Source organism: Pinus tabuliformis, chromosome 2_2, assembly GCF_031772625.1.
Source record: "Pinus tabuliformis cultivar Carrire ecotype Pingquan chromosome 2_2, CPIR1, whole genome shotgun sequence".
In the NCBI taxonomy this organism is placed as follows: domain Eukaryota; kingdom Viridiplantae; phylum Streptophyta; class Pinopsida; order Pinales; family Pinaceae; genus Pinus; species Pinus tabuliformis.
Window position 1 is genome coordinate 290,974,259 of NC_142300.1, and position 26,822 is coordinate 291,001,080.

Consider the following 26,822-nt stretch of genomic DNA (forward strand, 5'->3'; position numbering starts at 1 on the left):
AAGCAGATAATAACACTTTCCTTATTTTTTTTTAGGTTAAATTTCTTAATTTTTTTTTTTACATGATATATATATATATATGTTTTTATTAGACATAATATATAAATAAATTAAATTTATATTTAAACATAACCGATAATATCATATAAAAACATAGTAACTAAGTAATTAATTAGTTGATAATCATTTAAGTTTAATCCCTATTTATCATCTAATTTATTTAGAAACTTATTCATTTAAATATAAATAAATTTAATATACATATTAAATAATTAATTAATATACAAATAGATTTATATCCTTGTTTATCCCATAAGACTTTATTTAATAGTATTAATATAAATATATAATTTATTTAGTTTTAAATTAAAAAGAAGAAGTTACACATTTTTTAGATAAATAAACTTGGTTTACAAATTAACTAATTTACTAAGTAATTAATTATCTAATTAATAAATATCAAAGAGATTTAGAATAGTCGGTGAAGGAGCACGTTGTTAAGGCACTCCGTAAGCAAAGGTCATTGTTCCTGTCTCGCCGATACCAAAAAATCCAGCATGGCTGCCGCTGGTGTGGCTCAGGCCCGGTGCGATCCCCATGTGACTTTGATGGCTTAGACGCCCTGAGTCGTGGCCTCTCAGCCACAAGGTAAGAGTGATTTTCAGGATTCACTCACTTATCAACCAAAAAAAATATTATCTAATTAATAAACAACTATTTTTTAATCTTAATAATAAATAATTCCTATAATAACATAAGTTTTTATATAATGTATTCAATTTTGATATAAAATAGAGGATAATAAGGTATTTAGTTTTTAGTTTAAGTTCACAAACATTTAAATATAAACAAATATTTTAGTTACTTGTAAATAAACAGATCTAACAAACTAATTAATTAATTAATTAACTAACTAACTATTTTTTCCCTATCTCTTGGCCCAATCAAATATCATTGTTGCCAGTGAACTATAGTCGTTCCTTTTGTTAAAAGTAATTGTCTCTTTCTAGTCGTTAAATGATCGGTCTCTCTATTTAACTTTTTGCCATGATATAGTTCTTCATCTTGTCCTAACAATGAACCACCACACTCGCTGGTTAAAAACACATTTACAAATAAATTTTGATGTAATTATCACCAAAAACTCATATCAAAAACTTGATACTCGCAAAAACCTCTTAATTCAATTTATACATTTAAAATGTTATTATTAACCCTTTTTTCAGCACCATGCGAAACAACTACAAATAAGCAATGCCACTTTTTAGCATGCCCACTTTTGACATGGATTCAAATGTGAACTTTTTCTATACAACAAAGACTACAATGATTAATCATCATCTCAGCTATAGTTAATCTCATACTTTAGCATGCCCACTTTTGACATTGATTCAAATGTGAACTTTTTCCATACACCAAAGATTACAATGATTAATCATCATCTCAGCTACTTAATCTCAGGCTGGCTATGGCCTCTTAAACGTACACATGCTTGACTAATTAACCGAGAGCTACTAATTTGAAGATAACAGAAGCTTGTTGAAACACGCTAGAGCTTATCCCTTCGAATACGAAGACATATTTAGTTCGAGAGGCATGAAAGCGGACGAACATATTTTGATTACACAGGCGGTGGAGGCAAGCAATGGCTGCCGTGGCGACGGTACCTATTTGGAGCAACAAGGACTCCTCTTTCCTTGGAGGTTCCAATTTTCTGGTATTCACAATCTGCCCATAAACATCAAACACTTGCCATGGATAATTTATAAATAGTTTCTTAGTTCTTTGAGACTCCTAGTGAAATTGGCTGCATTGAGGAACCGGCGAAATAAATGTTTAAATGGGTCTGTATATAATTAGGAAGCAACCGAGGTCCACTTGCTCACTTCAGCCTCATGCAGTAGATGGAATTGGGGACCCGACTGCATTCCTACGACCAACTCTATGTAAAATAGGACTATACCCAATATATTTGTTGAGAAGATTCACACGCGGGGTGCATGATCCCAGAGATACTTACTAATAAACATGGGGTGAGGTGATTTCTGATAGAAGTTATCTGAAAAGCATCAGTTGTGCCTATGTGGCGTTGGTTTACTGGGATGTTGGCGGAGTCTTAAACAATCCAACAGGGTTTCATTCCCACTGTGGTCTTCCAAATCTGAATGACATCAGTTTCAGAAGGACGAGTCTGGGCATAAGTCCCAGTGGAACAGTTACCACTCATATCTGGTACTTAAGGCAAAGGAAGGCCACTCGATGTGGTGCATCTCCTCGGGGCGTCTTTCTCAAAGTAGTTCCAACAAAACGAATGTCAATTGTTGAAGGCCTAAATTCCATGAAAATTCATTTTGCAAAATGAGATTAGTAAAGAAGCTCTAATATGGTCTTCGACGGTATAGATTGTATCACTTCCAAATTGCAACCTTCCTCACTTTCCATCTAGGCCGTAAAGTCTTAGATCTCCCTTGAAAACCAAAAAGCTTGTTAACTTAATAATTTTGTTACCTAGACAACCATGCCCTAGTTTTTCGCTTCTTTGGGTTTTGGCCAAGAGAACTATCCCTCAATAAATGGAGTTTTTCAAATTGGAGTCAGAGGAAGCGTCCAAACATGTGCACCAAAGGTTCTTTTATTGCAATCTTTTATTTCCTTTAAGACAAGGAAAAGATCATTGAAGGAGGCCTTTGGTTTTGTTATCGGGCAAGCCTCTAGATCAGATATCGGAGACTAGGTTTCATGCTCACAAAATAGTTGCCCATTTAGGCATTGGTTTTGATAACGCTCTACTCCTTTGAGCTACAGACATGGATCAAAAAAGTCTCGAAAACTATTGGAACACCATGTAAGAATACATCAAGTAGGTCAACATCAGAAGGGAGAAGCAACTGGTTACATGCACTTATATCTTTGGTAAACTTGGACTTGAAAAAAACCCTACTCCAAAAAAATAGAGGTACTATTAGCCCCCAAGGGGTAACTGCCTTAAAGCCACCTTCATAAGCCACCTTCATAGGAGTGTATTATTACTGTTTCCACAATCTCTCTTGCTTGGAGTCTCCAGACTCATATAGGTCTCTCATTCTTTCCTTCAGATACAGTGTTGTGTTGGCTTAGCAGTGGTATATCAGATGCTCCACCCTCACCTCTCATATTTGTAAGTGCACTTATGGATGGTAGAGTTTCGTTACAACATGTTCTATTTAGATATTCCATGCATTGGCATTCTTGCTTGGATGTGGTGCCATAACATCTTGGTCTTGCTGTGAAAGTGGTAAACTCTAATGAAATCTACTAACACTTCATAATGTTATTGTTTTATTCTTTGCCTTGTCATGCCATGAGAGACATGGTTTTCTTTAAGTGTTGTCATTTCCTGGGTTAGCTTGTACTACTGGGAAATTGGTTAAGATAGTGTCTTGCATATCCCTGACCATACTTGACACTTTCTGCTGCATCTCTTCACTCCATTCCATCCGTAAAAAGACTTTACCCTTTCATGTTTGACTTACCAAAGATCACAAAAAGGTTTAAATGCAGAAAACCGTAAGTCATTAAAGCCAAAAAAGGCTAAGAGGCGGAGGGGAATAAAATTAAAAGCTAATAAATGTAAAGCTTGAACGAATGTCACCTCACTATGAGGCCATTACCCCCAGTCACATGGTTATCTATGAATATTTAGAGAAAAAGGGACTTGTTCAATGAAACGAACACTTTGTTTTATTCTTTGCCTTGTCATGCCATGAGAGACATGGTTTTCTGTAAGTGTTGTCATTTCCTGGGTTAGCTTGTACTACTGGGAAATTGGTTAAGATAGTGTCTTGCATATCCCTGACCATACTTGACACTTTCTGCTGCATCTCTTCACTCCATTCCATCCGTAAAAAGACTTTACCCTTTCATGTTTGACTTACCAAAGATCACAAAAAGGTTTAAATGCAGAAAACCGTAAGTCATTAAAGCCAAAAAAGGCTAAGAGGCGGAGGGGAATAAAATTAAAAGCTAATAAATGTAAAGCTTGAACGAATGTCACCTCACTATGAGGCCATTACCCCCAGTCACATGGTTATCTATGAATATTTAGAGAAAAAGGGACTTGTTCAATGAAACGAACACTTAAAGAAAAAGGCAAAAAGGGTAGCAAGAAATAGTGTTGAGAAAAGGAAAGTCAATGCTAAGCTCCATCTTTAAAGGCTTCTATACACAAAACACCTAGCTATTTAAAGCTAGACAATAAAAAATAAGACATATACATCATTATTCAACTTGGAGGGTCATCACATGGAGTTTTACTACTCCCTTTTTTATGATTTTTTTTTTAGCATGGTGAACGGTAACTTGTTGGAGTAATCTGGGCGAGACCCAAGATCAAACCTAGCCGCTGCCACTATAACACCAAGAATATATCCAACAGCTCGTAAGCTAGATATACTAGGAATTTATGACTTAGCAAGAGCTAAGACTCCATGAGGGTAGGGGAGCCTACTCCTTGAGCCTTATCACAATGGGCCAAAGATGTCCCCTCATGGGATTTGAAACTAGTGGAGGGGATAACATCCCATTGTGCCAACCACTCAGTCGTTCCATGGGGAGACTTCCCCTTGTATGTTTTTCAATCACTTCACCTACCTTTTATTTAGGGACTTAGAAAGGACACTTTGTCCTAGGACTTGGCACAGGTATAAGGATTAATTGATGTTCTCGCAGGGTAAAACTTAGGCAAATTGTAAAGCTAACCTTTGTTGTGTTGTATTAAAAGAAATCACTAAGGTTATGCCACCTAATGGCACATAAAGAAGTTGGACCCACCACTATAAGTGAGCACCTTGCATTGGGATCCATGTACCATGCCTCGAGATCTGTGATACTGCAATGGGATCCACATGCCTATATTTGGCCATATCTATTGACCTTGGGACTTGCACCATTTTTCTTGGGATTTGTGTACTTCATTAGGATACATGTCATCACGTTGGGATCTGTGACAGTGCGTTGGGCAATGACAAGGATGCCACATAATGAACATATGCCACAAGGAACATTCCTAGAGGACACATTTGCTTCATTGGAGGAATATTCTCACACATGTGGGTGGTTAAAAGTGGTTTTTTTAGGGTAGCCAACTTCAAAGGTAGTTATTTTTTGATAAATTGCCCAAAATTTTGTCAGAACATTGCCATTAGATGTAGAATAGCAATGGGATTTTTGAAATGGGGTTATAATAGATAATTGGGTAAAAATTGACCTAGTTACGATGCTGCAAAAATTGTCGCGTGAAATTATAGTGTGTTTTGTACACATGACATTCACATGTGTCGTTTGTTAGAGAATTTAATGGAGCGCTCTTCCATTGGAGGATTGTGAGGGTGCTTTATGCCCAATTGTTGTATTTTGCTCATGGTTTTGACTTGAGCTAATGGTTTTGCTCATGGTTTGAGCTAGCACATTGTATTTATATGTGAATGGTAAGTTTTACTTTTACGTGGAGACAATTAATCGAGTCAAAGGAACATAAGTGGACATATATTTTATATTATACCCCAAAGAGATGAATAGTCGTATTTCACTAGGGTTGTAACATTTCAAAAAGAAAAAGAAAAGGTTATAAATAAAAGACATATAAAGAGAAGTTTTATATTATAAAGGGGTATTTTAAAGAAAACTTCAAGTAAAAAAACGGGAGAGAATATAATGTTAAAAAAAATAAAATTTAAAATTAAGAAGGTTTTTTTTCCCCATCGGAAAAATCGTAATCTTTCATTAATATAGTGAAAAGTTACATGTAGTAAATGTTATTCCGCATATGCAGTTTATGTCCTGTAACTACAAACCATTCATATATATGGCCGTGTCAGTATCAAAAAATCATCACGCAGGATGATGCTGTGTCAAAAGTAAAAAAATCACCACACAGGATGATGCTGTAATAGTGTTCTATACATATGTACACCTCGCAGGGTGTTGGTCATGAAATATAAACTGTAGTATCTACATCCACACTGAATAAACAGTAATCCTTCAAAAATTTAGTGACCATCCACCTGATGGTAATTTTGATCTATATAGGGCCTGTGGTAGTACTGATATTGAGAGGAGCCCCTCTGTTCTTGTATTATCCACTGTCCTCTTGGCAGGTGCGTGGCTTCCTTGGATAATCCGTCGGCACTGTGATTATGCTCCCTGTAGATATGACGAACAAGTATGGAGTCAAAATGATTTTTGAGATGAAATACTTCCTCCAGCAACATAATGAGTGTGTGTGCGTGACATCTAGAATTCTTATTGATCCAATTTATAATAATATTTGAATCCCCATAAATCTGTAACTTTCTGCATCCATGATAAAAAGCAAAATGCAAAAGATGGTGAAGAGTTATGAGTTCAGCAAAATTGTTCGTTCCTTCTCCTAGGCCCATCTTGACTTTGTAATAATGTTGATCTGTAATATATAGGATGAAACCTCCCCCACAACCATGTTGTTGGGCAGCTCCGTCAAAGAAGGCCCATGGAATGGTATGGTCAATGGGATCAGGGGCAAAAGGTTTGCGGGTATGCGGGGGAGAAAATTCAGGCAGCTCGCGATAAGAAGCAATGATTTTGGAAATAATCGATTGCCAGCAGATCGATCCATTTTCAAAAATCATTTTATTCCTGGCCAACCAAACCGCCCAGCAGATGATGAGGGGAAGGCAAGGGAGGTTAGATCCGGCATGGGTTCGATTCCAATTTTCCCAAGCTGATGTTATATTATCTCCTTCCCATGTTCCCGTGAACCTGATAACATTGGCCATGCCATTCCATATCTGTTTAGTGATATTGCAGAAGAGAAAAAGGTGATCCGATGATTCCGATTGCTGTTTGCATAATATGCACCAGGTGGGTCCATACACAGATCTATGCATAAGCGCATCCCCAGTAGGGACCTTTTGACGAAGTAAGCACCAGAAGAATAGTCTGGTCCGGGGAGGTGTCTTTAAGTGCCAAATGTGCTTCCACCAGCTCTGTATATTTTCTGGTTTTTTGTTTGAAATCAGGCTCAAGTAACCTTCTTTGGGAGTGTATAAACCAGATTCGGCTTTGCTCCACATTAGCTCATTTGGTCCTTAAAATTAAGAAGGTTACGTGAAAGCATATCTCTTTATATAAGTATAAAGAGAAACATTCAAATATATATAAGTGAATATAAGAAAAGGGTAGTATTAAATTTTATTCCTTAGTGGATTAAAGGGAAGATATATATTCTTATAAAACATAAAAAGGTGAATTTGGAGAATATTCCAATTGATAGCTAAGTGTTCACAATCCATCAAATTAAAAGAAATTTTATATATTTAGATTACATAATACCTTAAGTCATCTCGACAAAACAAATGGGATCAATCATTGAAAAAAAATGATGGAGCTCAATTCTAAAATGACGAAGGAAGAAAGGTTTTCCTATAATGGTCTTTCAGTTACAGATCACAAAGTAATTACATTAAAAGGAAGTATCCAAGGAAGAGAAGTTAATGTCGCTATCAACCCAAGCAACGATAAAAATTATATCAACATCAACTTGGCAAATCAACTATTAATTCCAGATCTAAGCATTGGTGTAAAGAAAAATATTTTTGACCAAAAAGAGTATAAAATTAGTGATCTACAAGTGACAATAGGTCATTATGAGTACATATCTCGATTTCATGTTGTAAGGACGGATAAAAAGACAGACATCATACTCAGTCAACCCTGGTTTAAGGATTTGGGTACATTCATGTTAAACATAGAGAAATAAGTTTTGATGTTTGTTTATAAAGGGAAGATGGTCGCGTTTCAAGGCATAACAAGTAAATCAAAATTAGTAAAATCTTCATTAGAAGACCTTAAAGATATCTCAGACTTGATGTTTCAAGATAACGAAAAATTATATCAAAGAAGCAAAAAGAGCTTGAAGAAGTCATTTGCAGCAAAGACAAAGAAATTTCGCGCCTCAGAGATCACCAAGAAAAACTACTCGAACAAGTCAAGAAAGCTAAAGCATCAAAGAAGGAACTCAAGGAGCATTTATTAGAACAAGAAGAAGAAAAATTACGTTTAAAGAGCCTTAACCAAACATTAGTAGAACAAATCAAGTGTTTAAAAGACGAGAAGCGTGAAGGCCAAAATAAAGTTGACTCAGAGAATGAGGAATGCTTACGTCTCAAAAATCATAATCAAAATATGCTCAAACAGATTAAAAAACTTAAGGACGAAAATAAATCATTGACGAATAGGTTCAAAGAACTTGTCGCAAAGGAAGCATCAAAATCTCCAGATGTAGCAGTCCAAACTAAAGAAACAAACATCAATACCACTAATCTCGCAGTTCAGGCAAATCCAAACCCTATTGAAGTAAAAATGTACTCAGAAGTTGTCGTTCAAACATAGGACACCCCAAATAAGGATTCAGTAGTTAAGTCAACAATAACAATGCTTGATGGAAATCAGGAAACTACCATAAAAACATTTAAGGAAGTTCAAACGAGAAAAAATCGTTATCTACATCCAAATCACAAGAGTAGACGCCTTAATAAATCTACAAATCTATATCACACAGAACATAAACAAACTTATGTTTTGAAGAATACTGAAATAAGCTCAATCCAGTCATACGATAACTATACATCACACACCTTCAAGGGTCAGAAGATTTCCCAGAAGATCGATCTAGGATGGTTTGATCTGTTTTCAGTACGACAATTCTATCTATCGCTCAGAGCATCATATCGTCTTGTATCAACAAAGATGAAAGTTCAGAAATGAGAAAATAGTTTGAACGACAGAAGAGATCTGATCCGTCATCAGTAAACTTTGTGGACAAAGCTTTTTGAAGGGGAAGGAAATGTAACAAACTAAATTTATATAAAAATAAACACAAACAATGTAAAAGACAACAAATAAGATTAATGATTAATTAGTTAGCAATTAATGAAAAGGTATGTCCCTAAGGACATAACTGTTAGTGAAAGGGTACTTACCTGGCTATATATATAGGACCCTCATTCTCATTTGTATCATCCTACATCAATTTTTTATAATTTACAATTTACAATTACTGTCCTACGATGGATGTCTTTGTCTATGAAGTATTTTAAATATTTCCGTTGCGTATATGACTTTTGGTCGTTACAATAGCCTTACGTTTGCATACTAAGATCACTAGCTCATTGTTCTGCATTTGACGTCTAGACTCTAGGGTATCACTATGGTTTATGATTTAAATTAATGCCCTCATGCTTTAAATGTCTATGGAACAAATCTGATATGGTAGTAATATTGTCTCTCTGTGTGATTTCTCATTCAAACTGATTCTAATTTTGAGGTATAAACAATGAACTAAGTACCCTAATGCACAAGGTTAATAACAGGCTTCTAATTTTGAAGTATGAACAATGAACTAAGTATCCTAACACTCAAGGTTAATAACAAGCTTCTAATTTTGAAGTATGAACAATGAACTAAGTACCCTAACGCTCAAGGTTAAGAACAGGCTATGAAGGAAAACATCGCTAGTTTATTTTTCTTAGTTTGTTGCAAGGCTGTGGGGGAGAGCCCCCCGAATCCGCTCCCGAAGCCCGCTCTGATCGAAAGCGATCCTGGGAGTGCGCTCCCTAAAAAAAATTTTGCTCCCTGCCATTTCGGGAGCGATTGGGGACTGATTGCTCCCCGTCACTCCAAGAGTGACCTTATAGTTTGGAGAGCGATACGGAAGAGATCCCTCCTGCGTAAAAAATTTTCGTGAAAGAAGTTTTTTGGAAGGAGAGGGAGGGGCCAAAAGAATAAAAGGCCTCCTCCCCTCCCACAATCTATCATTTTCATGAGATTGAGAGAGAAAAGAGGGCTTGAGGAGCTTGAGAGGGTTTGAGCTTAAAGAGCTTGCAAGAGAGATTGAAGGCTCCCATTTGAGAGAGCTTCGAAGATTGAAGACACCACCATTGGAGAGCCAAAGAGGTAGGGTCTAATCCCATTCTTTTTTTTTCCATGTAGCATTTGTGTTTTTTATATGTTGAATGAAAGATGTTTTCTTCTCCTACTCTTTCTGAAATCCCATTCCTCCATTTTATTGCAGGCAAGAAACTATAACTCCACCAAACATGATTGGTATATGGCTTGGCCCGTTGAAATATGTAAATAGGTTTGATCTTCATAATGGCATATGTAATCGTGATTTTATTTATTTAATGAAAAGAGAAAAACAAATTTATTTATTTGTTTTCTTGAGGCACGGGTTTCATGTTCAAGGGAAATTTATTTTTAGGTCAAGCGCCCATTGGGTGCTTCTAGGTTTGTCATAAAGTCAATTGAGTCATTGTCATGTATTGAAGACCCATTTGGGCATGTTGCATATTGTAAAGATTTTTTTTTGAGTTAAAATAGAGTCAAAAGACCCTCCAAGACCTCATCATGGCACAAAGATCAAGTTGGCCTACATGAAGGGACAAGTCGGCCTCAAGATGCAATTCGTACCCCCCACAAGCCTATAAATAAGAAGGAATTCGAACTCATTTACACACTCACTCAAGCAAGTTCGATCTCCTCAAGATAGAAGTTGGAAAAGGATGAAGAAGAAGAAGAAGATCAAGATTGAAGTTTTTGGGCCCCTCTCTCTCTCTCTTTCGTTAGGGTTTCTACAGTTTTTGCGTTAGACGAAATTCTGAAGCTGCAAGGTCGAAACTGTGATGCTGCAAGATCGAAGCTATGAAGCTGCCTCTAGATCGAAGTTGTGAAGCTGTTAGGTTGAAACTGTTGAAGCTGCATCAAGGTTGAAGTTGCTGAAGTTGTTAGGTGGAAGTTGCAAAAATTGTTGTTGGGGTTGAAGTTGCTGGAAGGTTGAAGTTTGTTGCTAGAAGCTATGCTCATCAAGAAGGAAGGATGACTTGGTCAAGGGTCATAGGTCTTGGAATTCGTCAATTGAAGTTCTATAAGAAGAGAAGGATTTTGGTGGGTTTTCATCTCAGTTGGAGAGGTTTTGGCCCTGATTGATAACCTATATCTTGTGTCCTAGTGTCTCATTGTTCTTTATGATTTGGTAGCTGTTTGATGATAGAGAAAACTAATAATATTAAAGGAAAGAAGTTAATCAAGTAAAGTAAAAATACATCACGAGTAGTTATCAAAGTAAGAGAAATCACCTACGCTTGTTGCCCCCTAGGTTCCTCAACATGGCCTTCTCTTGTTGGTTCCTTTTTTTGTTATAATGGTGTTGGGGAGCAAAAGAAGAAGTGATGAAGATGATGGAATGGGTAGTGGTGGATTAGGAAACCCTAGAGAAGAGGAGTACCAAGAGGAAGAGGAGGAGGAGGATAGTGAGAGCGAAGATGATGATGGAAAGAAAACCAAGGTAGACCAAACCCCCTTGTGGAAATATGTTACTAGGCTTTTAGGAGGGAAAGATGGTGGAACCACTAAATTTACATGCCCCCATTGCAAAATCACTTACACATGTTCATATACTCGTGCCAGAAAGCATCTTTGTGGGAAAATGGCATGCGATGGAACTAAGCAAATAGGAATCAAACCTGTGTAAGTGTGTCAGCACAACAAAGAGCCAAATACATAAGGGAAGAGGAGGAAGGCCAATACAAATCTAAAAGGTCAAAGGGTGACTTTGAACATGACACCACTAGCCCACAATCACATAGAGCAAGAACTCCATTAGCATCCACCCATGGTAGTGGATACAGAGCCACAAGCACAAACATCTCTTTAAGGCATAGAACAATATCAAAATTCCTTGATCAAGGGTGTAGGGATGATGTGGATGTAAAATTTTTCTGGTTTCTCTTGGCATGTGGGATACCATTCAATGTGCTTCGCTCACCTTATTGGCATGAAACGGTTTCCGCCATCAATGATGCCCCTGAAGGATACAAGAGCCTTGGGTATGACAAAGTTAGAATCGTGGGACTTGATCGTGAAAAAGCCAAAATAACAAATGCTTTGGGTAAATTCACAAATGCTTGGCATGAATATGGGGTATCCATTGTATCTGATGGTTGGACAAATGTAAAAGGCAAGCCATTGATAAATGTTCTTGGTGTGTCTGTCGCTGGTGCAATCTTCCTTTCATCACATGATTACTAAAAAAAGTTCAATACCAACATCAACAATGCACAACCATTAATTCACACAATTAAAAGTATTGGACCATACAATGTCATCCAAGTCATCATTAATAATGCTTCTAATTATTGTTGGAATTTCCAAGTCTAACTCATTAGAAACCCTTCATGTACTTTACTAATTTATTCCTACCTACTTGTTCTGTTAATTAACAAGTTATTTACCATGTAAATACTGGAAATAAATACAAGTACATGCTCAACACATTACAGATCATCAACTGAAGGAAACAAAACAAGCACACAAGTGACACCATTGTTTTTGGACCAATGTCCCCAGAAAAACCCAATGCGGGAAAACCAGTGCAACTATCTGAGGGTTTTATTATTATGTAGTTTCTGAATACAATCTGGGTGCCAAAACCGGCTCACCCAACAGAGAATAATTTCAGCAAATTTACCTCTTAGTCAGAGACAGATGTTCCGGCTGAAACCCCGGATAATCACTCCGGCAGCTTCACAACTCCAATCTGCCCCATGAAACCCCAGCCTCAGCCCTTTCTGGCCTAGCGTTTGCCCAATGTCACTCTGGCTTGGCCTGCGTCAGCCTCTGGAGGCACTGCGTCAGCCCTCTGGCCCTCTGCGTCACCCACGCTGGCCCTCTGAGGCACTGCGCAGCTCCTGGCTGGCTCTGCGTGAGCCCTGGCTGGCTCTGCGTGAACCCCTAGCTGGTTCTGCGTCCCTCACTCTCGGCTACTGCGCTGATCCTCCTGGTGCTATCTCTGCCTCTCTACTTCTGTATTCACTGCCCCTTAGCAAACTCAGCCCCAGAAAGTTGAAATTTTGATCAACTCGGTGTGTTCTCCAAGTGACCCTCAAGCCTCCTCTTATACGTTTATCGTTGACAAATCAACAACCGAGATTAAGTCCCTAATCAACGACTAAGATTAGATCTGGCTTGATCCATGACTTTTGGACCATTCTAACACAGTTTTATATCAATTCACATTAATATTTTATTTTCCCTAAGTTTAGACTTAGGGATTCCATTAAAAATAGTAATTATTTTAATATCTCCCAACCTGTTTAGAATCTACCCAAACCCTTTCTGGGTATCACCTTGATCATCCGGCATTGGTCCCTGTGCTAATGCTAAGCCTGTTGACTATCATCTGCACTGTTGCATCCTGTACTGCTACCACTGTTTTAAGAATCAGCCGACTTGGAACCGATTCGGTTGAGTTGGTCCGAGTCAAGCCCTCACCAGGTCGACTTGGCCATCAAACTGGTCTGGCTCAGCCGACTCGGTAACAGTGGCCTGAAAACTAAAAAAAAAAACGATTTTTTTTACTTGCTTTTTGCTTTTTGGTGAAGAGATTTGTGTTAAAAGCTGGTGGACACATGAATTCCACATTAGGTGACTGTTTTCATAGGTTGTTTACTTGTTCACACGACTTCTTGTGGCATGAATCGTTTAGTGCTTGAAAATAGAAAGTGATGAGTTTGGCGCTGGCAATTTGATAGGATCTAATGTTGTGAACCTTTTGCCAAGAACATGAAATTTCCTATAAGAATGGAGCAAGACATCTGTTGCCTTCATTGTGTAGAATTCCTCAAGGAACAATGTGAATTTCCAAGTAAACAATGATACTATCTGAGAACCATGTAATAAAGAGGGCACATGAAATTGAAATGTTGATCATACATGTGCTCCTAGTTAGAATGTTTATAGGCGCAATTCTCTCTTGGAAAATGGCAGTTTATCTTTATACATATTACAAAGTTGATGGGAACAAACTTGAAGTTGCCCCAAGGGATCCTAAAACTAGAGAATAGCCACAAAATATTCTATGGGGTGTAGATGGGTCTGTCATGACTGCATGTAGATGTGGATGCAGAAGTTTTGGCGTTAGGGATCCTATATCTTGATTTGTGTCACATGCAAATTGCTTTTGTAGTTCTTCTCATAAATACATCTATTAACATCCATCTTGGTGAGATGGTCTAAGGTGATTGATGAGGGTACAAGATTAAAAATGAGTTACAAACTATGAAGCATGTAGATATGCTACCAGTGGTTGATCCAGATGATCTTGGCTCCTCTAGCAATAGCCACTAGCTACTAGTACTGGTCACGGTTTACTTTTGTTTTAGAGGCCATTTCTAGCCTCCTTGGTTATGTGTTTTTGTTTTGATCTCTATATCATCATCATGTATGTATTGGACAGTGCATTGGGTGCCATTTTGATATAATGGATATATTCATGAGCCTACTTTGATCATATGTTGTCTTCTATCTATATTCTAATGCTGTGTTTTGAAACATGAACGAAAATCTTTAAAATTATGTTTTTTTATATAAAAAAAATATTTAATGTATTTTTTACAACGACCGAGTCATTGAAATTGAGCCGACCGAGTCGATACCAAGTCGGAGTTTTAAAACATTGATTGCTACCCATGGCCCTGCCATTGCCACTACTGCATCCGTACTGCAACTCCCTCTCATCCTGTTGCATTGTGCTACCCATAGCACTGTTACTGCTAACTGCTGCACTGCAACCCAGTTACTGAGAAGTAAGTAACTGATCTTCCAACTCTGACATCTTCGTCAGGCTAGAGACACCCATGATGCTGAAGCTCCCTCTATCGCTGACAAGTGCTCTCTCTCTGATCTCTGCAATGCTGCAACTATTCCATGCACCTCGCACCGTTGCACACCTCTCTGTGCCATCTTGCACTTGGTGCAACACTCCCGTGCTTCTCGCACAGTTGTCTCACGCCATCGTGGGAATCCTGCACTGTAGCTCCCTCTGTCGCTCCATCCGCATCGGTCTCTACTGACATCTGCCAGTACTGCTACTCCTTTTCGGGCCTCCCGTAGCAAGGTCTAATCCAAGAGGCTGGGTACCTTGAGGATCCTGCCCCTCATCGCTTGTAGTCCATCTGACTACAGCTCGATGTCTCCCCACTTCCGCTCAAGTGGTGTGTGAACACTCATGGCACAGTCATTGTCTGTCTCCACTTCCTTCTTTACCCTTGTTGGCGTAGCCTTGGTCTCGGAGGCCTCTCCCTTGCTCTTCTTCCTTGGACACTGGGTTGCATAATGACCCAGCTCCCCACAATGGAAGCATTTGACCTTGGAGAGGTCCTTCTTCTTCCGTTTTTCTTATTTTCCCTCAGATGTTAGGGCAGCATCCACCTCCTCCTTGATTCTGATCCCCTTGCTGCTGCTTCCCGCCTTGCTCAGCCTTCTGATCTCTTCTTGGCGAAGTGCCGTCCACATTTCCTCCCAATCTGGAAGGGTTGCCCTGCCCAGTATGCTTTGGACAAACACCTCCTAGTCTTCTAAGACTGTGTTCAGGGCTGTTCTCACCATCAATTCTTGATCCGGCGTGGCCCCTATGGAAGTCAGCTGATCTCGAATCTCCTTCAATCGACCGAGAAAGGGGTTGATCTGTTCTCCCTTCTGCATCTGGTATGACCACAGCTGATTTTCTAGTAACATCCTTCTCTGCACAGAAGTATGTTGGTACAATTTCTTTAGAGCCTCCCACATCTCATTTGCCGTGTCCTTTTCGGCAATATGTAGTACGACATGGTCCTTGACCTCGTCAAGAATGATGCTCTTGGTCCTCGCTATTGCCTCCTCGTACTTGTCGTTATCAGCTGGGTCAAATGGGATTGCTATCGTCCTCAAGGCGAAGTGCTTGACACGATTCCTGTCTAGAACGAATAAGATTCTGGCCTTCCAGACTACGTAGTTTGAGGCTTTGTCCAGCCTTTCCTGGTCTCTTAACTCGTTCACTGCCATCTCACTGCTCCTCTACTTCCCTCCTGGAAGTTCTTGGTATGACTCCCTCTGAGCCTCGATGCCCCTCCTGGAAACCCTTGTGCCAATGTCAAGATGCCCCCACTCTGATTGTTAATGCAGTTGCATCACTGATCCGGATTTCTTGGCTAGAAATCTTCGGTAGCAACTCCCTCCTCCTTGGCCTTGCCCTGTTGGGTACTGTTTTGACTACAATACCTCGCCAACTCCACTCTGCAACTTACCCACTGCCTCCTAAACCTCAACAAATTGAAGGTTAGCGCTGCTAGGCTCTGCGCAATTAGGCACTAGCTGAAGTGCTCCCCCTGCCAACTGCGTCAACCCTCCTGGTCTCTGCGTGAGCCTTTTCTGCCCTCCTCAGTCTCTGCGCTAGCCTCTTCCTGGCTCAATCTTGTGTAAAAATTTCTCATTTCCCACTCCGGTTTTCAGTTTCACCTTATTTCTCCAAAATAGTTAAATGCCCTTTCCCATATCCATACATTTAACAACTGAAAAATAAATTTTGCTGAAAACACAAATTCTGGAAATTTTACAGAATGCTGGAAAATGCAGAAATATAAAAATCAGCACATACAAACAGCCATTCAACACATTTAAACATAGTGATTTTTGGTCAAGGTGACCCTGGAAAAACCCCCTACAACTCTTGGGGAAAACCAGTTCGAAAGCTTCTTTTATTTCTGGAAAATGCTTTTTACAGTAAGAAATATTTAGCAAAAATCAACAAGCAAACTTTTACAACTTATCTCAGCCTTGCTGAAACTCCGCCTTGCTGAAACTCCGCTGTACAGACTTGCTGGAACTCCGCCCTGCTGAAACTCCGCTGTACAGACTTGCTAAAACTCCGCTGTACAGACTTGCTGAAACTCCGCTGTACAGACTTGCTGAAACTCTGCCCTGCTGAAACTCCGTTGTACAGACTTGCTGAAACTCAACCTTGCTGAAACTCCGCCCTGCTGAAACTCCGCCCTGCTGAAACTCCGCTGTTGAAACTCTGCTGTACAGACTTGCAACCTCCTTCTCCTCACTGTCCAGAAATCTCCCTGGCTCTCTTGCTCTGCTTCTCTCAACCTGCTCATGAAAGAATTAATGACTTTTTCCTCCTTTTCCTCCTTTAATCTAACCCTAAGTGACTTTTGGGGAACCCCTGAATCCAATGGCTGAAATAGATTGAGATTTAGGGTTGAGATTAAATGCTCATTTAAATCTCACTTTCTATTTTTTTAATTCACCCCACTTTAATAAAGACCCACTTAGTCATTTATTTCCAAAGTCACTTTTCCTTTCTAATTTTTCATTGACTTTAATAAAGTCACTTTAAAATTAGACTTTAGTAACTTTATCACTTAGATTCACTTTTAAATTAGATTTGACTTTATAAAAATTATTTATAAAGTCACTTTAAGAGAAAAATTAAATTCTTTTGGACACTTTTCCCTAGGCCAAAGATCAAAGCCTTAGGGAACCACCTGTCCTCCGGTGCCAAATTTCAACACTCCCTCTTACCGAGGAAGGTGTTCCTCACCACACCCATCTTGTCTCTGAAGTAGTCATGCTTGCCCCGTGGTAAGGCTTTGGTAAGAATATCTGCAACCTGCTCATCAGTGGGAATATACTCAAGCTTCACAACGCCCTTCTGAACACAGTCTCTGATGAAATGATATTTGATCCCGATATGCTTTGACCTGTCATGAAATACTGGATTCTCCGTGAGTTTAATGCAACTCTGATTACCACAATAAATCACTAAAGGTCTCATCCACATACAGCACCAGAATGAGAGGCTCCTCACCTATAACAATATAGTAAAGGTTCGGATCTGCCTCACTCTTTGTGAAACCCATCCCCTGCAAGTACGTATCTATCCTGGAGTACCAAGCTTTGGGAGCTTGCTTCAGGCCATAAAGGGCCTTCTTCAGTCTGCACACATGGGACTCCTTCCCATGCACCTCAAAGCCCTGTGGTTGCTCAATGTACACTTCCTCCTGTATGAAGCCATTGAGAAATGCAGTCTTCACATCCATCTGGTGGATCTTCCAACCCATCTTTGTTGCTATCGATATAATGGAGTGGATTGAAGTATATCGAGCCACGGGAGCGAAGGTCTCCTCATAATCAACTCCCTCTACCTGGGAGAACCCTCTAGCCACAAACCTCGCGTTGAATTTCTCAATGCTGCCATCTGCAACATGCTTTACCTTGTAAAGCCATCTGGAAGTAACCACGGATTTGCCCTCAGGCCTCGGCACCACCTCCCAAACATCATTCTTCATGATAGAAGAATACTCCTCCTGCATGGCCTCTCTCCAGACCTGCTGGCTAGCTGCCTCCTCATAGCTAGAAGGCTCGGAGTCAAGGATGCTGGTAGCCATTGCCATATAGCTACAAAACCTCTCAGGTGGTCTGCTCTCTCTGACCGGCCTCTTAGGCTCAGCAACAGATGTGGCATCTCTCAAGGTGTCCTAAAGCCACTTGGGCTTCCTCTTCCCTGAGCATACTTCTCCCATTGGAGAATGAAACTCCTCCTCCTCATCATCATCAGGAGCTTGAACTCCTGACCGTTTGTATGCTGTCCTCCTGCCTGCACCTGAACCTGTAGAAGCTGAGGTACCGTGTGAACTGTCCATCAGTGGACTCCCTAGTGAACTTCTTTGTGGACTGCTCTGCATGCTACCCGGAGCACCACCCCTCTGGCTCGGCGAGCCACTGCTCACTGAAGGACCTGACATCCTCATAGATGTACTTCCGGATCCTCCTGATCCCTGCCCACTGGATCCCTGTGACTGACTCAATTGCTGCTGAGGGTCTAGCTGATCCAGATACTCTAACTCCCGTGACCTCCTAAAGGCCCTGTCCTCCTCGAACTTCACATCCCGCCTGACAACAACTTTCCTCTGTGCAAGAATGTAAATCCGAAAGGCCTTTGAGGTCTCACTGTAGCCCACAAAGATACCCTTCTCTGCGGTGGGCTCTAGTTTGGTCCTCTTCTCCTTGGGTATGTAGGAGTATGTGATGCACCCAAAGATACGAAGATGACCAATATCAGGCTTCTTCCCAGAAAAAGCCTCCTCCGGAGTCATGTGCCCCATGGCACGATGCGGACTCTTGTTCTGCAAATAAACAGCTGTGTTGTAGGCCTCTGCCCACAAGAACAATGGCAACCCCTGATCATGTAACATGGCTTTGGCAGCCCCTATGATGGATCTGTTCTTCCTCTCCGCAACCTCGTTCTGCTGGGGGTTGTAAGGAACAGTGAACTCCCTCCTAATGCCTGCCTCCGCACAATAGTCAACAAACTCTCCAAGGGTGTACTCTCCCCCATTGTCCGACCTCAGGGACTTGATCTTCCGATCTGTCTGTGTGTCCACAAGAGCTCTAAACTCCTGAAACCGCTTGAAGACCTCACTCTTGGTCTTCAAGAAATAAATCCAGGTCCTCCTGGAGTGATCATCAATGAATAAAACATAGTACTCATATCCACTCAAGGAAACATGAGACATCCGACCGCTCACATCGGAATGAATCAAATCAAGTATCTCAGTCGCTTTGTTGTCACTGTTGGGAAAAGGGGATTTGGCAAACTTGCCGATTGCACATCCTCTGCAAGTATCAAAGTGATCAGTACTGAAATCTGGCACACCTGTAGTGATCTCCCGCAAGGTCCTCAAGGCTCCATGATACATATGCCCCATCCTGCGGTGCCAAATCTCACACAGCGCAGAACTGCTAGCTCTGCTGTCGGTACTACTGCTCAATGCCAAAAGGGACTGGAATGCAAACTTGTACACCTTTGCATGGCGTACACCTATCACTCTAGCTGACTCAGCTGGAGTGCCCTTGGGATACATCAACACATGTCCTCCCCTGAACAGTACCTCATATCCTCTGTCCTCTAAAGCTGAGACGGATATGAGGTTCTTCCTCATCCCTGGCACATAAAGAACATCTGACACCTTCAAGGGAGGTTTGGACTCCCTCTGAAATGTCAGTGTCCCCACACCGACTGCTCTAACAACTCTGTCATCACCGAGTACTACCTCCATATCAGTGCAACTCTCTGAAAGCTCTGAGAAGTACTCACGGACTCTTGTCATGTGACGTGAAGCCCCACTGTCCACATACCAGATACCCGAAGATGCTCCGCTAATCGAGGGAAACGCATGCTCCCTCTGAATCTGTGTGGCAGGTGATCCTGCACTAGAGGACTCACACGCAGTGAACCCAAACTCCCGATCAAAACAAACTACAAAGTCCTCAACCTCTGTTGAAGCTGCCACGCTCTGGTTCTTCCCCTTCTTCTTCTTCTTCTTCGGACACACAACTGCATAGTGTCCCATCTTTTGACAATTCCAACACTTCACCTTGGAATAGTCCTTCTGTGTGTTATCTTGTTTACCTTTACCTTTGCCTTTGCCCCCACCATTGCTTGTGGAAGCCTACTTCTTCCCTTTGCCTTTCTTGCCTCCTGCCACCAGTGCTACATCCTCATCCTGCTCAGCTGGCTTGGCTGCCCCAAGCTGACCTTTCCTAATCTCTGTCTGAATGCAATCATCCCAGAACCTCTCCCATGTGGGAAGGGTCTCACGTGCACAAACCCCTTCAGCAAAGATCATCCATGAACGGGGGAGGCCATTCACCGCAATCCGCACCAACTCAGTGGGTGGAATGTCCTCTCCAACTGCTGCCAACTCATCTCTCACATTAGTAATCTTTGTGAGATATCCAGTTGCACTATCATTACCCATCTTAATAGTCTTCAGCGTCTCCTTCAGGATCATTTTCTGGTTCTCATTGGTACTCTGGTAGAGATTGGACAATGCTGTCCACATCTCATGGGCATTTCTCTTTCCTCTCACATGAGGAATGCAATGGTCTTTGACTCCGTCTAGAATCAGTCTCTTACCCTTGTTGTTCTTTTTATTATACTCAGCCAACTGAGTAGCATCAGTAGGCACAACAACAGGGTTTTGTGTGGTATGCACCATGATGTCCCAGACTTCTGCCTCCTCAAAGATACTCTGCATTCTCTCTTTCCAAACGCTGTAATTTGTATGCCCATCCAGCCTATCCTCCACCCTCAATCCCAATGACATCCTACTGTCCTAAAACTGAAAAATAGCACTGCTGTAGTAAAGATAAAACCGCTGTTTGTGAAAAATCAGCTTGCTGGAATTTTCTGAGTGAAAAATCAGCAGATTGTAATTTTCCTCCTTGCTGTCCCAAATTGCACTTCAGCACTCAAGCTCTGATACCATGTAAAAATTTCTCATTTCCCACCTTGGTTTTCAGTTTCACCTTATTTCTCCAAAATAGTTAAATGCCCTTTCCCATATCCATATATTTAACAACTGAAAAATAAATTTTCCTGAAAACACAAATTCTAGAAATTTTACAGAATGCTGGAAAATGCAGAAATATAAAAATCAGCACATACAAATAGCCATTCAACACATTTAAACACAGTGATTTTTGGTCAAGGTGACCCTGGAAAAACCCCCTACAACTCTTGGGGAAAACCAGTTCGAAAGCTTCTTTTATTTCTGGAAAATGCTTTTTACAGTAAGAGAAATATTCAGCAAAAATCAGCAAGCAAACTTTTACAACTTATCTCAGCCTTGCTGAAACTCCGCTGTACAGACTTGCTGAAACTCAGCCTTGCTGAAACTCCGCTCTGCTGAAACTCCGCTGTACAGACTTGCTAAAACTTAGCCTTGCTGAAACTCCGTCTTGCTGAAACCCTGCTGTACAGACTCGCTGAAACTCAGCCTTGCTGAAACTCCGCCCTGCTGAAACCATGCTGTACAGACTTGCTGAAACTCAGCCTTGCTGAAAATCCGCCTTGCTGAAACTCCGTCGCTGAAACTCCGCTGCTGAAACTCTGCTGTACGGACTTGCAGCCTCCTCCTCCTCACTGTCCAGAAATCTCCCTGGCTCTCTTGCTCTCCTTCTCTCAATCTGCTCATGAAAGAATTAATGATCTTTTCCTCCTTTTCCTCCTTTAATCTAACCCCAAGTGACTTTTGGGGAACCCCTAAATCCAATGGCTGAAATAGATTGAGATCAAGGGCTGAGATTAAATGCTCATTTAAATCTCACTTTCTATTTTTTTAATTCACCCCACTTTAACAATGACCCACTTAGTCATTTATTTCCAAAGTCACTTTTCCTTTCTAATTTTTCATTGACTTTAATAAAGTCACTTTAAAATTAGACTTTAGTAACTTTATCACTTAAAGTCACTTTTAAATTAGATTTGATTTTATAAAAATTATAAAGTCACTTTAAGAGAAAAATTAAATTCTTTTGGACACTTTTCCCTAGGCCAAAGATCAAAGCCTTAGGGAACCACCTGTCCTCCGGTACCAAATTTCAACATCTTGATAACGCAGGCATTGCATCACTTCTTCCTTGCTGCTACTCTGCTAGGAACAACTTTTGTCACTCGGGACAACTGTTTTCTACCGCTGTTGCTCTGCTCGGCTGATGTCCTAAGTTCTCCTGTGATCTACAACTAGGCTCCGATACCATGTTGGAATTTCTAAGTCTAACTCGTTAGAAACCCTTCATGTACTCTACTGATTTATTCCTACCTACTTGTTCTGTTAATTAACAAGTTATTTACCATGTGAATACTGGAAATAAATACAAGTACATGCTCAACACATTACATATCATCAACTGAAGGAAACAAAACAAGCACACAAGTGACACCATTGTTTTTGGACCAATGTCCCCGGAAAACCCAATGCGGGAAAACCGGTGCAGCTATTTGAGGGTTTTATTATTATGTAGTTTCTGAACACAATTTGGGTGCCAAAACCGGCTCACCCAACAAAGAATAATCTCGGTAGTAGTACCTCTCAGTTAGAGACAGATGTTCCGGCTGAAACCTCAGATAGTCACTCCTGCAGCTTCACAGCTCCAATATGCCCCACGAAACCCCAACGTCAGACTCTGGGGACAGCGCCAGCCCTTTCTGGCCCAACGCTTGTCCAACGTCACTCTGGCTTGGCCTGCGTTAGCCTCTGGAGGCACTGTGTCAGCCCTCTGGCCCTTTGCGTCACCCACGCTAGCCCTCTGAGGCACTGCACAATCCCTGGCTGGCTCTGCGTGAATCCCTGGCTGGTTCTGCATCCCTCACTCTCAGCTACTGCACTGATCTTCCTGGTGCTATCTCTGCCTCTCTACTTCTGTATTCATTGCCCCTCAGCTACAACTCTGATCACTCTCTCGACTTCCTCAGCAAACCCAGCCCTAGAAAGTCGAAATCTTGATCAACTTGGTGTGTTCTCCAAGTGACCCTCAAGCCTCCTCTTATACTTTTCTCGTTGACAAATCAACGACCGAGATTAAGTCCCTAATCAACGGCTAAGATTAGATCTGGCTTGATCCATGACTTTTGGACTATTCTAACACAGTTTTATATTAATTCACATTAATATTTTATTTTCCCTAAGTTTAGACTTAGGGACTCCATTAAAAATATTAAAAATTTTAATATCTCACAAACTGTTTAGAATCTGCCCAAACCCTTTCTGGGTATTGGAGATCTCATGTGCCTTAGCCTCTCCACCAATTTCCGTGGTTAGAGCACATCCGATGCTAGCCCAAATCAACAATTATAAGGCAGTGGGAGCAATGATTGAGGAGAAATACACCAACATATTTTGGTCTGGGTGTTTGGTTCACAAAATGAACCTTTTGATGCATGACATTATTAGGATGAAAGAACCTCAATATTGATGGATTGGTGAATTGTACAAGAGAAGCAAGAAAATGATAAAATTATCATAGCAATACCCATGGCTTTTTCCACAGTCACTCAAGGTTGGAGCTATTGAAGTTTGCGAAGACTAGATTTGCTAGCTATTACCTCACTTTCAGGTGCCTTTTGAAGGTAGGAGAGTCATTGGCTAGCATGGTATCAAGTCCACATTTGTAGGTATAAAAGGACAGGGCTGAAACTGCAACTGATAGGGAAGATTTTGAAGAGGTGGAACACACTGCTCTTGATGGTTAGTTTCGGGCAAGTGTGAGGATGTTTTGCAATACACCAAGCCCCATTTATAACATGATTCATTTTGCAGATGCAGATGCACCGATGATTGGGGAGGTGTATGAGCAAATGGATAACATGTTGGGGCAAATAAGAGATATTGTTCAGCGGAAAGATCCCATCTTGTATAATAATATTTATAAATATGTGTGCACGGTGGGATAAACTTAATGTTCCACTACATGCCTTGGCGTATATCCCTATGCCAAAATACTACTCTCCATCTTGTTTGGGCAAACTTGCACCTGGGGTGGGGTTAGGATCAAACCCCATATAGATCTAGAGGTACAAGTTGGGTATATGGCAGCATTAGACAAGCTGGTCCCTGACAAGGAGGAGTGTGCTAGATTGCGTGGAGAATTAGGAAAATATTTCGGTCAAAATAGAGTGTTTGGTTCTTTGCATGTAATTGAAGACAAGGACAAAATGAATCATGTTGAATGGTGGAACATGTATGGCTCTTGGGGACTTTTGGCAAAATTGGCAATAAAAGTGCTTTCATAGGTTGTTAATACTTATTCTATAGAGAGGTGTCGGAGCACTTATAGTTTCATCCATAATGTGAGGAGAAACTACCTCAATGAAAACCGAGTAGGAAGCTTGGTTTTTGTGCACTACAACTTGAGGTTGTTGACACATTGTTGTGAGCGGGCTTGTGTTGATACATCATATATGACTTGGGACAACAACCCAGAGGAGGATAATTTGGAGGATGGAGCTATAAATTTAGAAGAATTGGAAGTAGAACTTTTGAAAGATGATGATGAAGCAGCAACAACAGCCATGCCACCCCCATCATCTAGTAGCAGTGCTTGAATTCCACCCGCTTTGCCGCCACCTCCATCTGCAGCCTCACGTGGAGGTCATGTGCCTTCTGGTTTTGGACATGGTCGTTTGACTATGTGGGAGGAGACTCCCAATAGACCACGAGAAAAGAAATTAGAAATTTCTCGTGGCAAGAGGGTCAAGCAGTAGATAATAGACTTACTTGTCTTTTCTAGTTTCTAGTAGTTTTTATAACTATTGACTTTTTCATATTTATTATGATATTTTTTGTAAACAATATATGATAATTTAAGTTTGAAGTTTGAAGCTGGCAATTATAACTCATTGGTAATGAATTATGAATATGATGCTTTGTGAAAGTTGAAACAGTTCATTTCATGTTTGCTATTCTTTGTTATAGTTTGGTAATTGTAATGGTTACAAGTACAACTTTAGTGGTGACAAATGTTATATTTGAATTTTGAAAGTTTGAAACTTTAAGATTGATGAATCATGAGACTCGATATGTTGTAACATGTATCTTGTGAACGTGTGGTTCATGAAGATTATAACTTCTTTATGATTGATGTTATATGGTTTAATCCATGTTTTTATGCTTTTTATATCTAATTCATCATTCTACATGCTTTTGTTGACATATATGCATCACAAAATATAAAAATATATATTATATAAAATTTGCTCTTGATTTGCTCCTGACCCGGGAGCTTTTGAAAATGTCGCTCCCTGCTCATGCTTCTGCTCCCACTTCCTGCTCTTGCTCCCAAGCAGCCTTGGTTTGTTGTGACACTTTGGCTTCATTACTGAGTTGATTTATGTGCCATTTTTTTCATAATTTCGAGTACACATGGAGTACTATCAATTCTGGGGCGCAATAGATCTCATGCATTTTAGTTTTTTGTACATGGTTTGTGTCCTTTGATCATGAGAAGGTTGAATGTTGCATTTCCATCATTAATGATGCAATGGCACTTCAAGCCATCACTGTTTGGTATATTCCATGTTGTCTGATTCCTGTTGGATTGATGCAAGTGCTGGCACATTATAAATGTGTTAACAGAAATGTCACGTAACTTTTTCACAATCCATTGCCGGTACTTAGATTTATGGTGCTATGGTTAGTGATTGATATATCTACTTCTGAATTGTGATATTAATCTTGCCCACTACGATGAATGAGCTCAGATAGTCACACAATAAATGTCTCTTAAACATTCCTAAATTAGTCACTGTTGGATCAGTAAAATTTTGGCATATTTGAACAATGTTTGAGGGATATTTCATGAATAGTACCACTGCTGATACATTTGTTTGCAATTAACGCAATATTTAAAATTTGACCTGTTACCCACCTACCTGTGGGTAACCCCCAGGGGAATTTTTTCCCTTATTTGATTCACCCAGCCAGCAGATCTGCATTGATCCACATGCAGCCATCTTCTTTTGCCTCTCAGCCACTCTACAGTCATCATTTATCATCATCTAGCCAGTTCCCCAGCTGAAGGAGGGTCTCCGAATAGGAGGTATGCTAACCATTTTTGTATCATGGGTTTTTCTTTTAATGATTTAGGGCATTTTAGTATGGATCAAGGGCTGATTTGGATGATGGACTGCTCTAGACTGTATTCATGTTCCCTTACTTCACCTTGGTGGTTATCCTCCACACCTAGTCCAGTGTGACCTACTTTGAGGCCTGTTCTTTCCACAGTTCACGAGGGGCACAAATAGGAGGCCTTGATTGATGATGCATGTTCATGTCTTATCCATATCTTCCACTTTTCGCTCTCTTCCCTTTGTCATATCCTTCGGGTTGATTTCTTACTGCTCACATTCCTGGTTTTCCCCTGTGTGCCATGTCTTTGAGTAAAAGCCTGGAAGTTGGCCCTCAGAGGTTGATGCGACTGAAAGAAAGATAAAAGCCTATATAGCCACACTAAAAGAAAAAAATTGAAAAGGGAAAAAGATGGCTGGGACAAAGTGGTAAGTGTGTGGACAAAAACATAGGTTGAGCTCTACACCCTTGATTAGCCATCACCCAGTTCCTACTACCTAGCATATCATGATCTAT

At 40.4% G+C, this 26,822-nt stretch overlaps 1 pseudogene across 1 annotated transcript in view; it reads left to right on the forward strand.

Annotated features, from left to right (window-relative positions):
- Positions 1-1,525: 1,525 nt before the first annotated feature.
- The window catches only part of LOC149192466 (APO protein 1, chloroplastic-like), a 143,641-nt pseudogene continuing 118,344 nt past the window's right edge, over positions 1,526-26,822 (forward strand). The window contains exon 1 of the transcript XR_016254356.1: positions 1,526-1,717. The product of XR_016254356.1 is annotated as an APO protein 1, chloroplastic-like (transcript). The remainder of the gene's footprint in view (positions 1,718-26,822) is intronic.